The sequence below is a fragment of the Triturus cristatus genome, chromosome 1_2 (assembly GCF_964204655.1).
Source record: "Triturus cristatus chromosome 1_2, aTriCri1.1, whole genome shotgun sequence".
In the NCBI taxonomy this organism is placed as follows: domain Eukaryota; kingdom Metazoa; phylum Chordata; class Amphibia; order Caudata; family Salamandridae; genus Triturus; species Triturus cristatus.
In genome coordinates this window covers 558,677,990-558,694,356 of record NC_140580.1, presented here as the reverse complement: position 1 = coordinate 558,694,356, position 16,367 = coordinate 558,677,990, and positions in this window count along the sequence as shown.

The window sequence follows — 16,367 nt, the reverse complement described above, 5'->3', positions numbered from 1 at the left end:
AAGTATCGCAAAAGTGTTATTTGTTTTAAGTTTGCGCTTTTAAAATAACGTGTGCTAATGCTTTATTGCTTTGCAGAAGGCTAGATAATTACATACACATATGGGTATTAGTGGGGATTAACACTGTTTAATCATTATGATGTGGTAACGTTGTTTTGTGTTTCTTTAATTAAGATGGTCCGTTTTGGCCTAAACAAAGATGGCTGCCATTTACAGCCTGCGCTCGAGTGATTGAATTTTGACGAGAGGCCTTGCTGAACATGGTTGAAAGTCACTTGACCACAGCCTCTGCCTGAGTAGAAAGTTTCCGTGAGGACAGCAGCTCTGGGCATGATTCCAATTGTCCTTGGAGAAGGATAAAGCCACAATGAACAATGATTAGTCTGCGGTGGCTCTGCTATGGTACCAAGGAAGAGCATTCATGAAAGTAACACTTGCAAACTCGAGTTTCCTTCTTCCGTGTTTTTTATTTTTGTGATTTTTCCTGAGCGGAGGTTTTCTAAATGTAACCAAGTGACATCCTTTCCTGCTCGCTCTGCTCAGCGGCTCAACGGATATTCAACGTTTGTTTGTAACTTTTACTTTGTTATTTTTATTATAAATATGCTAGACTAGAGAGGGTCCGTGTTCATTGCGCTCATTACATTCATTGAGTTCCTTGCGGTCATCGTTTTTGGACTTCTTCTTGAACCTATGCTGAGGACGGCAGCTCGAGAGACTTTACTGAGAGACCTGTCCTGACCCTTTTAGCTAGAATAGGTAACTATGAGAATAATGATTTTGCTAATGATTGACTTTCATTTTGAACTAATTTAGATAAATAAGCATTTGTTTGAATTCCAGTGTCGGGTGGTTATTTCTTTGTTGTTTATTGAGTTTTCAAATGTATTTCCTATGTTTAAAATCATGACTCAGGACAATGTCATTAAGGTCGCATTGACCTCATTGTAGATGCAGATTGGTTTAGGTTTTCTCTCCTATATTCAGTGTGGATAGCGTAATAGTGTGAATTTAGTGTGATGGGCCCTAGCGTATGATGTATGTATGTGTGTGTGACTGTAGGTTTACTCTGTCCGTGGAAGTAGGGAGAATTTATATGCGCCGATCTGCAGCAAAAGCTCATTTGTATATGTATGCTGATGATACACAGTTAATTTTTGGTTTTATCCTACTAGACAGCACATGTGCATTCTGTACCAAGACATATTGTGAGCCCACCCATTGTTTACAATTGGTTGGCTTTACTGTCACTCTCATTTGCCAGATTCCTTTTCATGTCCTGGCTTGTCTGTCTTGTGTTTGTCCCTCCATTTGAGAGAATTTGAGAATGCATTTAATAGGTAGTTTCGGCATTTAAAGCTGCCTTTTGCACAATAACAAAACTGAAATAAGAGCTGCCCTTAGACACCCTTTGGTGTTCTGACAACTAGAATGGAGTCTCCAGCGAATAAGAGGGCAGGGACTTGAAAGGCTTCAATTGCTACGGCATCTATATTTACCTTCAAAACTTTTTAGATCAATTGTGTACAGTGAAAAAAGTAAGGGCGCAAGCATCCTTAGTTCACTTTGCCTATGGTACCAAATCTTCTGCTAATATCGCCTTTTTGGTTGAGCCTGGCCGGTGACGTTGTATTTGAATACAGTATTTCTATCAAGGATAGTAGTGCAGGGTCCAGTCCCAACTCATTCAGCTTTTTTTTATAGCCTATGCCGCTGTATTATTAAGGCTGCTGTACAGGTACGCCACATAAACTGATATGATATTTTTTTTACTGTAATGTACTTGTGAATAATGTGTACAAAAGTCAATCACTAATTAGGACAGACCTTCTCTGGCCCCCCTCTTGAATTAGGGTTGGTATTTTATCATTTCAAACCTATTCGTCTACAGCCTTAAGTATAAGTTTGCAAAATACTTTGCAGTTCAAGTCAATTCGGCTGATTGAATGATAAGATTTTCGGTTGTTTTGAGGGCTCTTTTGTACTGCCAAGATTCCATAAATATATTTGTTGTGGCAATTTCAAGGAAAGGTTCGGTTAGGATTGGTTGCCACCATTCTTTGCTTTGCTTGAAAGCCTCTGCTAGTATCTTGTTCAGCCCATTTTCCAGTTCATTTACTACTGATATTATACTTTCCTGTATGAAGATCTTTTCAAACAGGTTTCTTCTCTCTGTCTTATCTATTTCTCTGTCTATATCCTTAATGGAGGGTGGATTCTGTGGTTTATTATGTAGAACGTTAGTGTATTGGAATGAGGAAGAGAAATGCAGTATCAAAATATCTTCTATGATATTGGCCTCAACTAAATTCTTTTTTATTCCGAGGCTCTCCCCAATTTTTCTCCAATGATAGCCATTTATTCCTCATTTTCAAATTTTCTGTCTCATTGAGCATAGTCTCTTTACCATTTCTTTTGAATGGCTGGATTATTTGCTTCCGCTGATTGCTTTTCAAGCACTACTTTTTTCTTTTAGTAGTCCGTGGATGTACATGTGTTTTCCAGCTGTCTCTCTTGTGTACTTTTTTCCTCCACACTCCATGTTGCTCTCTATCAAACATGTGCTATTCCCTGTCCCCCTCCTTGTTACACTCACCCGCCTGTACTCCACCCGATGTGTCCTCGCCCGTGGACTACTCTCCTGTCTGTTCAATGATGCTACCCCAGCGCTCCACTTCCCTCCCTCTCTCTCTTGTCTGCTTTCTCCCACATGCACGCTCTGTGTTGCTTCCCCGACCTGAACCTTCTTGTTTCTTCAACACCTCATCCTTGCCACCATGTTGCTTACCTCATGTTGCTTCCTCCTCCCACCCCCTGCATTTCTTTAACCTCCCCTGTTGCTTCTGCTCTCCATGTTGTTTCCTCTCACAGGCTTTAAAAAAAAACTAATTTGTGTGGTTTTTTTCTCTCTTTAGTTACCGATCTACCTCTGATCGGTAACTACAATGAAAAAAAAGCAGTTAAATAATTATTTAGGCATGTGCATGCATGGTGCGCACACCTACAAAATGAGTCAGCCGGGTGCGTTTAATACCTTTTACATTAATTTACTTCTTATGCATGCTGCACATCATCCGAGATGCTGTCCACATGGGTAAAAACCATTTGCAAAGCCATTGGGTCCCAAGGCTGAGATATATTTGCTTTGCAGTGCTTGTTAGTCTAGTGAGGGAGAGCTAGTATTTTAAATCGTCCAGTCACTCTGTGAAAGAATGTGTTTCACTCACCCTATGGTGGATGGCAAAATAAATTTGAACCTTAATCCATCCGAAATAGAGATTTGTCAAACAATGGCCGAAGCCTCGATGTCCTAGCATCTGGAAAGAACTTCAGTTAAGGGTTCTTTCCCCATACCCGCCAAAACTGGTCACAATCTCAGCAGTGATCTATCCTTTAATGCCCAAGCAGCAAAAGTAGCCAAGACTTGCTTTAAGCAGCTGAAGATTCTGAGAACTCCCCTCCCTTTTATTGGCAACAAATGTCAGAGTCCAGTGGAGAACACTCACATACAGTCTAGGCTTGATTATGGTAAAGCCATTCATCTGGCTTAGGCTGAATCAATTATCCTTCAACTACAACTAGCATAGAACGCGTCACAGCCCGACTCATCATGCAGATCCCGATACTGTAACATCTTAAATGTCACCATATTAAGATGTGAGTGGTTATTAAGTCAAATCTAATAGTCCACAACGCGTTCTATCAGCAATCTACAAACTTTATAGCAAATACGTTCTCTTAGCATTTTGCTAGTGGGCGCCTGTGGGCGCCTTTGCTCAAATCACCAGTCACGCATCTTAGTTCTGAAGAACCACAGTTAGGTCTGTGGCAACAGCAACTAAATAGAATCAGTCGCCAGCTCATCCCTTGGGCATGAACTAGTCTCCTTCAATTTAGCAAACTCATAAAAACGTATTTGTTTAACTGTTGGTTAGTTAGGTCGATCTACTTTTAGCTCAAGAAGTTTTAGCATATGCTGCGCTTTATAAGTAACCTACCAAAGATGAAATCCGCTAAAAATTCTGTTTCTTTGAATGATATTTCATCCCCACACAATTCACCTGTGGGTTTGTCCATTGCTTTAAAAAAACTTTCACTATTTTATGGATTTCAGATACTTCAAAAATGCCATAAAACAACCTCCCAGAACTTGTAAAAATTTGAGATTTCCCACCTCATGTTCTAGGGCCCGGTTTTGGGCGTTTCTAACAGGCACTGCTCAAGTTCCCTCTCTCAACAAATAATTTAAGCAAAAATCGGCCCCCGCCCGCCCCCTATTAGACCTAAACACACTGTAAAAATATTTTAGAATAAACCACTTTCTGCAAAGTATTTTCTGTGAGCATACTTTTGAAGGGGAGGCCTGCGCTCTAATTACCTTCGAATAAACTGTGCTTATTGTCTCACACTCATTATTCTTTGCAGCTGTCACCTTTTTTGCCTGTATCTTGAACCTGAAGTATGCTCAGCCTAACTTTGCCTTTGCTGCCACTTCACTGTCACAACAAAGGGATCTGATATCAATGGGACATTGTGTAGACACATTCCCCACCCAAACATTCACAACAGACCTTGAGGGGCGCTCGCAAAGGAAGTAATGGCACCAGACACAAATGAAGAAGAGACTTTAGCAGCAGACACAAGGTAAATCTGAGCCTGACCTGTTCACAATACCACCGAAATAATTCAGACATTGTACTGCACAGGAAAACGCTGTCCTGAGTGAGCAAGCAATCGGTCAGTGTTATCAATAAACTCAGGGAAGACTTTCACAAGCGATTCGTTACAAATAAAACTGGCTTTTTCTGCGGGGAAAATATATTGAGGCTCTAAAGCATGGGTACTCACAAACCTTCTCTCAGGGGCCAAATTTAGAGTGTGGTTTGTGGCCGAGGGCCGCACCTGTGAGGGCGGGTCAATGGGGGCGGGGCTAGAGTAAAAAATAATTGTGAGCATGAGGTTGAACACAGGCCCCTGTAGCAGTTGCATTAGTCCACTGAACCACCAGACCCAACATACACACATATGTCTGTCTCACTGTCTGTCTGTGTGTGTGTCTGTCTCTGTCTGTGTGTCTCTGTCTGTGTGTCTCTGTTTGTGTGTCTGTCTGTGTGTCTGTGTGTGTCTCCGTGCGTCTCTGTCTCTGTGTGTGTCTCTGTCTCTGTGTGTGCATCTCTGTGTGTGCATCTCTGTATCTGTGTGCGCGTCTCTGTCTCTGTGTGTGTGTCTCTGTCTCTGTGTGTGCGTTTCTGTCCCTGTGTGTGCATCTCTGTGTGTCTGTCTGTGTGTCTCTGTTTCTGTATCTCTGTGTGTGTGTCTGTCTGTGTGTGTGTCTGTCTCTGTCTGTGTGTGTGTCTCTCTGTCTGTGTCTCTCTGTGTCTCTCTGTCTCTGTGTCTCTCTGCCCCAGTCTCTGTCTTTGTGTGTGTGTGTCTGTCTGTGTGTGTTTGTGTGTGTGTGTGTGTGTCTGTCTCTGTGTGCCTCCGTGTGTTTGTGTCTCTGTGTCTGTGTTTGTGTCTCTGTGTCTCTGCGTGTGTCTCTGTGTCTGTGTTTGTGTCTGTGTGTGTGTGTGTGTGTCTCTCTCTCTCTCTGTTTGTGTGTGTGTCTCTGTGTGCATCTGTGTGTTTGTTTCTCTGTATCTCTGTGTGTCTCTGTGTGTGTGGCTGTGTGTGTCTGTGTGTCTGTCTCTGTGAAAACGCTTGCAGCTGACTTTTAAAGGGCTTTTTGGGAAGCTTTCCGGCTGTGCCATGTGTAAGGTCGCCGAGGCCGGCAGTAAACAGAGAAGATAGCTGCAAGAGCATACGTAGTGAATATGTATTTAATAGGTATTCACTACGTATGCTGCTGCGGTCATCTTCTGTGTTTACTGCCGGCCTCACTGGCAATGTAAAAATGGCATTTCAAGGTCCGCGGGCTGCCAATGAAGGCTTGCCGGGCCGCTGGCGGCCCGCGGGCCTTACTATGAGTACCACCGCTCTAAAGGATGTCAAAGAACGTTATTCTTAGACGGAAAACATTGGAGAGATCTAAAAACTAGTTAGGCTGGTGTTGTAAGGTCTCATGATACCCCCACTGGTGGGTTTAACACTCTTGGTACCTACTCATCCCAACCCTGCTCCTGCTGCTTTGATCTCCAAATAAACCCTTTCTAGACCCTTTCCTCTTCTCTCCCTCTACTACCCTCTTCAATCAAACTAACAGACTCACATGTCCACCGCTCAAATGTATTCCATATTTCCCTATACTAATTCGCCACTAATCTTATTTGGGTTCCGAAGTAGCATGCTACTCCTCAGAGCGTTTTGATGCCTCATGAGGGGTTCCAAGATCTATATAAATGCAAACTCTACAGCTCCACTATCCTTCTCAACCCACATAACACTCACATGTCCACCACTCAAATTACTTTCATAGTTCCCTATACCAGTTCACCACTAATTCTTTTTGGGTTCCGGAGTGGTGTGCTACTCGCCGAAAAGCGCTTTGATGCCTCTTCAGGGGTAGTAAGTGCTATATAAACGCAATTACTATTACAATTTCTAGTAACAATTAATGGTTGGTAGCTTTCCTTCGAGGGACCACATTGTCAGTTTGTCACTTTTACCAATGACTGTGTAAATTAATTCCCATTAATATGCTTTTTATGTAAACGTGTCTCATGAATATATATTGGTGAAATGTAGGATGCACCCAACTGTTTTTTCCCTTAAGGACCCTATGCAAATACTGCAGATGGAGTGCAAGATGGTCAACAGTTAACAAAACAAAGTGTGTATGCTCAGTGTTATACATAATGTGTGTAGAGCCATGTCAGTGGTCAAGTTATTAGTTGCTAAACAAGGCTCCTCCTGGTTGAATTTTGGATACCTCCCTTTTATGTTATGTTAATTTATTGCATGTTATTTCACATTCCAAGTATTTTTAGTGCACGTTTTCACCACTTCTAATAGCACCTTTGTGCTTTATGGACTTTATCGGACTGGTGATGGTTTTAGCGAAGAATGAGTTCATGTACTCCTAAGCCTCAACTCATTCCTGTGTTATTATTACTTACTGACAACCTGTGTAAGCACGTTGAGATGAGGAATGCTATGGTGTAAATCTTTGGATGTGGTGCTCGTGCATGCGCTGTGAAGTTAGTTGATAGCCATCTGACTAGTGTTCTGTAATTTTGAATTGACTGTGTGTGTCTTCCTGCCTGGCTTTAGTCATTTATAGCTCAAGTGATTTTGAGAAACGAAGGGGACGATTTACTAAGATTTTATGCCTTATTTGCATCACAGAAGTGACGCAGATCGGCACATGATTAACTTTCCAGTGCTAAACTTGTTTAGCCCCGGAAATAATGTGAAAGTAATGCAAAGCAGCGCATAGTGCTGCTTTGCATTACTTAGCGCTAAGGGGGCATACCATGGGTGGAGCATGGGCGTTCCCATGCAACCACCCAAGGTTTCTGACACTAAATCCAATTTACTAAACAAAGTAGACTGGGTTTAGCTTCAGAAAACAGGCCCTTTTAAGTAGGTGCAAGGAAGGGGAAATGCTTTCATTTCTCCTTCCTTTTCCGACTTTGCATGTGTGCTGCACTGTACAGCACGCATACAAAGAGACAAAAGGTTTGAATTGAGTGCCAACATAAAAATTTGTACTGGAAAGGTACCTTTCCAGTACAAAACCTATGCTAGACTCACAGAGACACCCTTGCACCCCGGCACAAAGGTGTCTCCGTGGCACACGGCAGCTGATTTCAGCGCCGGCTCTAGGGAGAGTGGAGAAGAGTGGCTTATTTTAGCAAATGCGGCGCTCTCCCCCTCTCTCCTTCTCACGCAACTCAGCACAGCATTTACGGCTGCTGCACTGCGCTGTGTGAAAATGTAATAAATCTCCCCTAAATGTTGTTTGACTTAACAATTGACTTATGTAATTTGCATGATCATTATGGATTTCATTACAAGACCGGAGGCTACCAATATGCATATTTCTTTTAATGTAACTCCAAGAAGCCACTTGAAAGCATTACATCACAAAGTGAAAAAGTTCTAGAACAGAATCTTCAGTCTATACAATAACCATGAGCACAGAAAAGTCTACCTCTTTTAAATGCGGCTACATGCAGATAAATTCAATTTTTACTACTTTCTTTACTCTGCTAATCTTGCTTGCTTTTTCAATACTAATTTTCAATAGCTAGTTTAAGCCCTTTTATATCCTCAAGGGACTCCCCCCTTTCCATTCACTCTTTATTGACAACTTATCTCCAATTTACGGAGATCAGCCTTTCATTCAGCCTTTCTCACAGTTTCTCACCCCCCCTCTTCCCTCCCTCCTCCACTCATCACCGGAGCATAACCCTGGTTTCATTAATCCTTCGGGACCTGGCATGCGCTATACTTTTATTAGCGCTTACCCGTTTCCAAATTCCAGCTTCTCTACTGAATTCCGTAGTGAAATTCTGCTTCTGCGAGTACAGAGCGGGGAGAGAACAACGCCGACTGCGGGCGTCTCTCTCCCCAACGCAGATATGCCCAGGGACACATGCCTTCTATCCCCGCAGGATTTGGCTCCTTCTCTGATCTCGGAGTAAAGAAAGTCATTAAAGGAAAATACCCTGGCAGCACGGATGTCGCGTCATCCTGTTGCCAAGGTGCTTTCCTTCAATAATTGCCGCTACGAGGAACAAGGCCTGTGTTACCTCTGTTCCCTGGCAACCGGCAGCAGCTGATCGGGTCTCACGAGCAAGAAACTGACAGTTGCTCTGCCTTCTCGATCAGCTGCTGGTGTCTTTCAGATACACGCGAGTACCCATTCTTGTTACCAAGAAAATAACAGCTTTCTAATAGGAATAATAACAATACTTATAATACAAGAAGATAAGAACTCTTATGAACAAATTATTTATAAAGGTGGTCAAGCCTATTTTATACTAGAGCCTTAATTGCTTCCATTAGATTTAATTATTTTATTTAACCTATGGTTGGCCTTCTATTTACAATAAATTAACTTAACTCAAATTTAATTTGAAATAAGCAAATATTATTTAAAATAACTCAAATATTTTACCGGATTTGATAAAATCCGACTGAGCCATTCTTGCTTCATCATATTTTACTTAAAAAGTCAGAGATCGATTTGGATGATGCATTAGCCTCTACCCCTAACATGAATAATGAGGCTTTCAAAAAAATCACTCACAGGGAAACGAGATCTTGTATGTTGGAGACTCTAAACCAAGTTATGTTATCCAAAAGATCCCTCACTACAGAGGAGGATGACATTACAGAAAGCCCTACTCTACAAGTTAATGACGATATCTCTGAAAATAGGGGGAAAAGTCTAAAGAAAACCAAAAATATTCAATACCTAAACCCCCTGGGCACAATGGGAGGTCCTAGCACCTCAAACAATATGGGAGGTCTGAGCACCGTAACTCTTAAAGGAGGTCCTCGCACCTCGAATGCCTCAGGTGTCCCTAGCGGGACAAATTATACTGGTGTCCACCGCGGCACAACGCATATGGGTGTCCATAGCGGCACAAATTATCAAAGTGCTCACTACAATATTGATGATAATGAAATGGAGGACGACGAGGCTAATAGCACCTTTGACAAATATGTCCTCGATCTAGACGAAGATGATCATGAACTTAACAGCCAACCTACCGAAGACGAACTACTGTCTTCTTCCAAGGACAACATAATCAACCCTCTTGGTGAGAAATGTTCTCACCCTATAATATTAAGCATCTGAGGAGCTCGGAGTGGTGGCTACAAGATCATGTGGCAACATTTATTAAAAAATAACTCAGGAATCTTCTTGAGAAAGATACACGTAACATTCTCAGAGTTGAATATTCAAGAAAAAGTCTGTCAGACTCTCAACCTCGACCCAAAACTAGTTAAGTTTCTCTTCACACTGGGGAGAGACCCCATGAAGGGGATGGCGAGATCTTTCAAGGCATGTCAAGACCGCCTTCTCGACATCCTTGAGCCTCTGGCCAGAATTATAGACAGCAGAAGAAAGCCATATAAATGGGACGGCTCTTGATACGGAGCTTATTAGAGGTTGGAGCCAGAGAGCAATGATCCTACAGGGAAATGCTAACGCCAATCTCAATGCAGAAAGGAGAACGGTAGTTCTCATAAAAATAAATCCTAAGCTGATCGATATGGCAGATAAGGAACCTTCACAAAGCCCTAAAGGTTTACTCTTTGGTGAAGACATGATTAAAACGCTTGGCAAATACGTTTCTACATTCATGGCGCTCGACAAATCTCAGCTCAATATGAGACGTGTCTTCAATCCAAACCTTTTTGGACGGGCCAGAAGAAGGGGCCTTTCCTCCAGCCGCTTCAACCCAAGGCCCTACTCAAGGTTCAGAGGTTTCGAAAGAGGTTTCCAATCATCCAACCCTTCCCAATTCTACCCGCAGAGAGGGAGAGGTTCACGTACCAGAGGATTCAGATCTCGTGGACTACCCAACAACAACAACTTTCAGAGTGAGTACCTTATCCCCTCCTCCTTCTTTCCCTCAAAAGGTGGGAGGCAGACTCAGATTCTTCTATCAGAATTGGAAAAAAATCACTCAAGATCCATGGGTATTGCAAACTGTCAAAGGTTTCAAGATAGACTTCATAGAAACACCTACACAAACTTCACACCCAAGAGACTTCCCTCTGACCAAGGAACAACAAAAAATAGTGGAAGAGGAAATAGCCTCCATGCTCGATAAAGGGGCAATGATAGAGGTACCATGGGAATTGAAGAGGTTTGTAAGCACTCTCTTCCTCGTCCAAAAAAAGGACAAAGGGTGGAGACCCGTCATAAACCTCAGGTAACTAAACAAATTCCTAGTTTACAGACACTTCAAGATGGAGGGCATCCACCTCCTGAGGGATTTGTTATTGGAAGGAGACTGGTTAGTCAAACTAGACTTAAAGGATGCCTATTTTACCATCCCGATGGCGAGAGAACACCAACTCTTTCTGTAGTTTACTTGGATCAACCATTTGTTCCAATTTCAAACTCTTCCTTTCGGGCTATCATCTGCCCCCTGGTGCTTCACCAAAGTAATGAGAACTATCGCCTCACTCCTAAGAGAAAGAGGAATTCGACTAATTATATATCTGGACAACATTCTCATTATGTCCCAACACCACACACAAATCTTGCAAGACCTGAAGGTAGTTATGGACCTCATAGAAAGCTTGGGATTCATTATAAACAAAGAGAAATCGATTCTATCTCCCTCCAGATCCCTCGAGTTCCTGGGGTTTACTGTAGACACATCGAAATGCCTCCTCTCACTTCCCTCAAAGAAAATAACCAAAATTCACAAGGAAATAAGGTTTGTTTTGAAACAAGAGAGCTTAACACTAAGGGAATTAGCCAGACTTCTGGGTCTACTTTCTTCTTCTATTCAAGCTATCTTCCCGGGTCCTTTGAATTATCGAGCTCTTCAAAGGGTAAAAGCGAGAGCTCTAGGGTCTGGCCTCTGGTACGGAGATCAGATAACCCTAGATCAGAACTGACATGGTGGTTGGAGAATTTAGATGCATGGAATGGCAAAGCCATTTTTGGGTCAACTCCAGAATTCATTCTGAAGTCAGATGCGAGCCTTCATGGTTGGGGTGCCTGTCTTCTCGACCAGAACACAGGTGGCGTATGGTCTCAAGCAGAGCGTTCGCATCTTATAAACTTCCTAAAGCTAACTGCAGGGTTATATGCTCTGATGACCTTCATACATTGCCTTCAGGGGAGATCAGTCATTCTGAAGATGGACAATATGTCAGCTGTGGCCTATATAAATCGTCTGGGAGGGACCAAATCAGCAGATTTATCGAACTTAGCCAAGAAACCCCTGATGTTTTGCCTGGAGCACAAGATTGCCCTAAAAGCAGAATACCTCCCTGGGAAGGTAAACGTGTCAGCAGATTGGAATTCGAGATTCCTATTAGATCACAGCGATTGGAAACTCAACCAGAACATCTTCGGAGCCCTCAATCAGTTTTGGGGCCCCTTAGAAGTAGACCTGGTTGCGAGCAGAATAACCTTAGAGTTAGAGAACTAATTCAGCTGGATGCCAGACCCGGGTGCTCTTGCAGTAAACGCTTTTCTCCAGTGTTGGAAAGTTATCCAAGTTTATGCCTTTCCTCATTTTGCCATGATTCAGAGAGTCATACAGAAAGTGAGACAAGAACAATGTTCTCCATTGCTAATTACTCCCTTTTGGCCATCTCAGGCATGGTTCCCCACAACGCTGGAATTAGCTTGCAACATTCCCTTTTTAATTCCAGCCGAGAGGGAGCTCCTAACAGGCGTAGATGTAAGAGATCCCCCCCTAGTACAGACAGGGAGTTTGAACCTTCTTGCCTGCAAAGTGTCAGGAAATCCAGTGAAGTGTCTGGACTTTCGTCAACAGCTGCTACTCTCCTCGGAGAGTCATGGGCCCCTGGTACACACTATAGGTATAACAACATCTGGCGAAAATGGGTACGTTGTTGCCTGGAGAAGAACTTGGATTCCATGGAGGCTCCTATCATACACATAGTAAACTTTCTTGTAGAACAGTTCGAAAGGGGTCTCACTTATAGAACGCTTAATTGTTATAGATCAGCTATCTCTGCTGGTCACGCCCTAGCCAATTGGAAACGGGTAGGTAAGAACGTCACAGTCTGTAGAGTCTTAAAAAGTATCAGACTAAGGAGACCCCCTAAACCTAAGTACCAGATACTGTGGGACGGGAAAGCAATTTTAGAGCTTTTCACTAATTGGCCGGATAACACACAGCTTGATAGGAAAAGTCTTTCCATTAAACTCACAACCTTGTTGTGCCTAATATCTTGCCGATGGGTTTCGGACGTCAATGCCCTTGAAGTCACCAACAGATCTTACAATATGTTTGGTGTTACATTTGAGATAATTAGAAGAACTAAAACTATGTTGGATTACATTTTTTATCATCATTTTCACTTATGAAAGACTAAAAAAGAAATACATAATGCGCAGCACAGGTAAAGCTGCTGCACTGCATGAAGTGAACGAGAGAGAGCGGAACAGCACACTATCTACTAAAGAGTGGTACTGTTGTTCTCTCTTCCTCTGCTGGAGCACTTGTGGCTGCCATTCACCAATGCCGACACCATTGCACCACATTGCAAGGGAGTCTATGTTGTGGTTATCAGAGTTTTTGTACAGGAAGGGCGACCTTCCAGTACACACATTATGCTTTTACAGTATTTTCCACTTTGTAGGTGTGCTGTAGCATGCAGCACACATGGAATGAGGGAAAAACAGGGCACAATGAAAATATTTATCCTCATTACTCCTGCCTCAAACAGACACAGGATTTTGGTGCACATGCCTATCTACAATTCTTTGTAGACAGTGATTTGCATTAAAACTCTCAGGTGGTTGAATGGAAACTCCCATACACCATGCCAGTACCTTGAGTAATAGTATTACATTTAGTCTGGTACTTCAAACTAGGTACTGTTTTTTTCTAATCAGCCCAAATTTATTTGGTCTTTAAAAATGACTGCACCTGATGTATTTCATTCCTAATTTAACATCACTACAAACACCACTGGAGTCTTAGTGATACACGCAGAAGTCTTTGCATGTTCCAAGTATTGTTACTATTCCATGTCACGTCCGGTTAACTTTCCTTAAATCAAACCTTAGCTCAGTCCTGGGTAGCTATGCCACAGAGCAGTCTGGCTTAACTCAAAGTAAGTGTAAAGCATTTATCAGTACCAAAACAGAACTAAGAAAGTAACACAATAAAAATCCCACTCCAATTTAGAAAATTAGTATACATTTTTATCCTTAAATATACACCAAAATTACAAAAATCAGATGAAGGCAACCAGAGTTATGATTTTGCAACTCACTTCAAAAAAGTGTTAAAAAGTTTGGTAAATCACTGCTTTTCACTCTTAGCGGTAGTCTTTGAACCTTGAACCCGAGAGTCTGGGGCAAAGTAACAGCTTTAGGCCGATGGAACTCGGGGTCCGATGAAGTGATCGGTTGGTCCCAGTCAAGATATTACATTCGCACTTAGAAACTTTTCTGGTTCTTTTTCTCATCGACAATCATCTACAGCTTGAGTCAGGCATTGGGTTCGAAGGACAGGCAAAGTTCAGCGGTCTAGCATTCCAGGTACCCCACAAACCAGTCAAGTAGTTGTAAGTCTTTGAGCCTTGGACTCTGTGCCCAAAAACCATTATCTTTTGCATCAGGCTCTCTAGCTGTATTTGTGTGGGAAGAAAGTGTATACTCTAGCACCAGCCTATGGCCTAGTCCATGGGAGGCACCTTTTGGGGACTAGCACTCGATCTCATGGGCTACACCAGCAAAGCCCAGGGAAGGTTCAGTGGTAACTAGTAACTAGTCAGCTGGGCACTGTGCAGGTGCAAACGTCTTTAGCTTTTGTATCCCTGAAGCTCAGTCATACAATACGTGGCGGCTTTTACACTCCTCGGGCTCTGCAGGTTCCATTCAGTAGCCTGGCTGTGACGTCATAAACGAAGAATACCTTGTTACAGTGGCCGTTTTTAATGCAATGGACTGAGCACGCTATATTCTAATGACTGATGTCATAGGCTTAGAATGCTACATTCCAATGACTTGTGATGTCATAGCTCATAACCCTGCATTACACTGGCTTTGTGATGTCAGACTTACAGCGTACCACCCACTAGCTGTGATGTCATAGGCTTAGAGTGCTCCCTTCTAACAGTTGTTTGTGATTTGATGAGCTTAGAATGAATTATTCCATCGGCGGCTTGTGATGTCATCAGATTAGAACGCTTAAATGTAATGGTTGTTTGTGATGTCATGAGGTTAGACCGCGTCACTCCAACGGCTGTTTGTGATGTCATGAGCTTAGAATGGTGCATATCACCCGCTGTTTGTGATGTCATTAGCTTCGAACACTTCATTGTAATGCTTGTTTGTGATGTCACGATCTTAAAATGCTCCAATCCAACTGGTGCTTGTGATGTCACGAGCTTAGACCGCTTAATACCATGCCTGTTTGTGATGTCATAAGCTTAGAACGATGCCCTCCATTGCTGTCATCTTTATAGTTGTCTGATCCGTCTGCATTTTCTTATGTGTTCTGGTGTGGTTTGGACTCCCTGTTCGGGCGTTCCGTCTTCCGTTTGTCGCCTTTGCCCCAGACTTCTCTTTTCCCCGTTTCCCTCAGTTATATATTCTTTTCAGTCGTCCTTTATGGATATGTACTGTCTTTTCTTCTTTCTCTCCTTAGCTTCCTACTTCTCCTTTCTCTACCCATTTTTCATTCCTTATTTGGTATCCATTTCTTCTTTCATTTTTCTATTAATGCAGATTTGGTTTTGCATAATGCTTTTCTGTTTTCACATTTAGAGTTATTTCCTGGGATGTGAAAGGTTTTAATAGCCCTATTAAGAGACAGAGAATCCTTTCACACCTTACCTCCTATAACCCTGATCTAGTACTTTTACAGGAGACCCACCTCACTGAATCTGAAGCGTTAAAATTAAAAAGAGGTTGGGTGGGTACAGTATTATTCTCTCCTTCTACTAATAAAAAAAATTGTGTCATTACTCTATGTCATAAGAAACTGAACTGTAAGGTCTTATCTCAAGATATTGATACTGAAGGTAGATGGTTACTAGTTAAAATTGTTAATTAATAATGTCCCTTTAACCGTTTTTAATGTTTATGGTCCTACGCATCCTGACTGCTCCTTTTGGCCTGTTGTCACACAAAAATGTGTCCAATTTCAAGATGATTTTTTCATATTAGGAGGCGATTGCAACCAAGTTATGGACCCATTTCTTGATCGTCAATCTCAAGTTTGTTTTACTCCCTCTAAGACCCACAAACACTTTCTCGACACTATTTCTCAAGCACATCTCATTGATTCTTGGAGACTCTCCCACCCTGACTCTTTGGACTTCTCTTTTTTCTCTCCCCCCCACGCTTCTCTTTCTCGTTTGGACTACATCTTTCTTTCTCAACCCTTATCCCCAAATCTCCTCTCCTCCTCTATAGAACCTATTGTTATTTCTGACCATGCCCCGATAGTAACTGATCTAGATTTGCTTCCTCCCCATCCCAAATCATCTCGCTGGCGGTTTAATAACTCTCTCCTCTTAGACCCTCTCTTCTCCTCTTCCTTTCGTTCATTTGCTACTGAATTCTTTGATCTTAACTGTACTCCTGACTCATCTCCATATATCATATGGGACTCATTTAAAGCTACTGCAAGAGGCTTTATCATTGATTTTGTCTCAAAAAAGAAGAAACGCTTTCTTCAACAACGTAAATCCACCTTGGCACATATCAAACTTTTAGAAGACAAATTTTATACCTCCCCGAAACA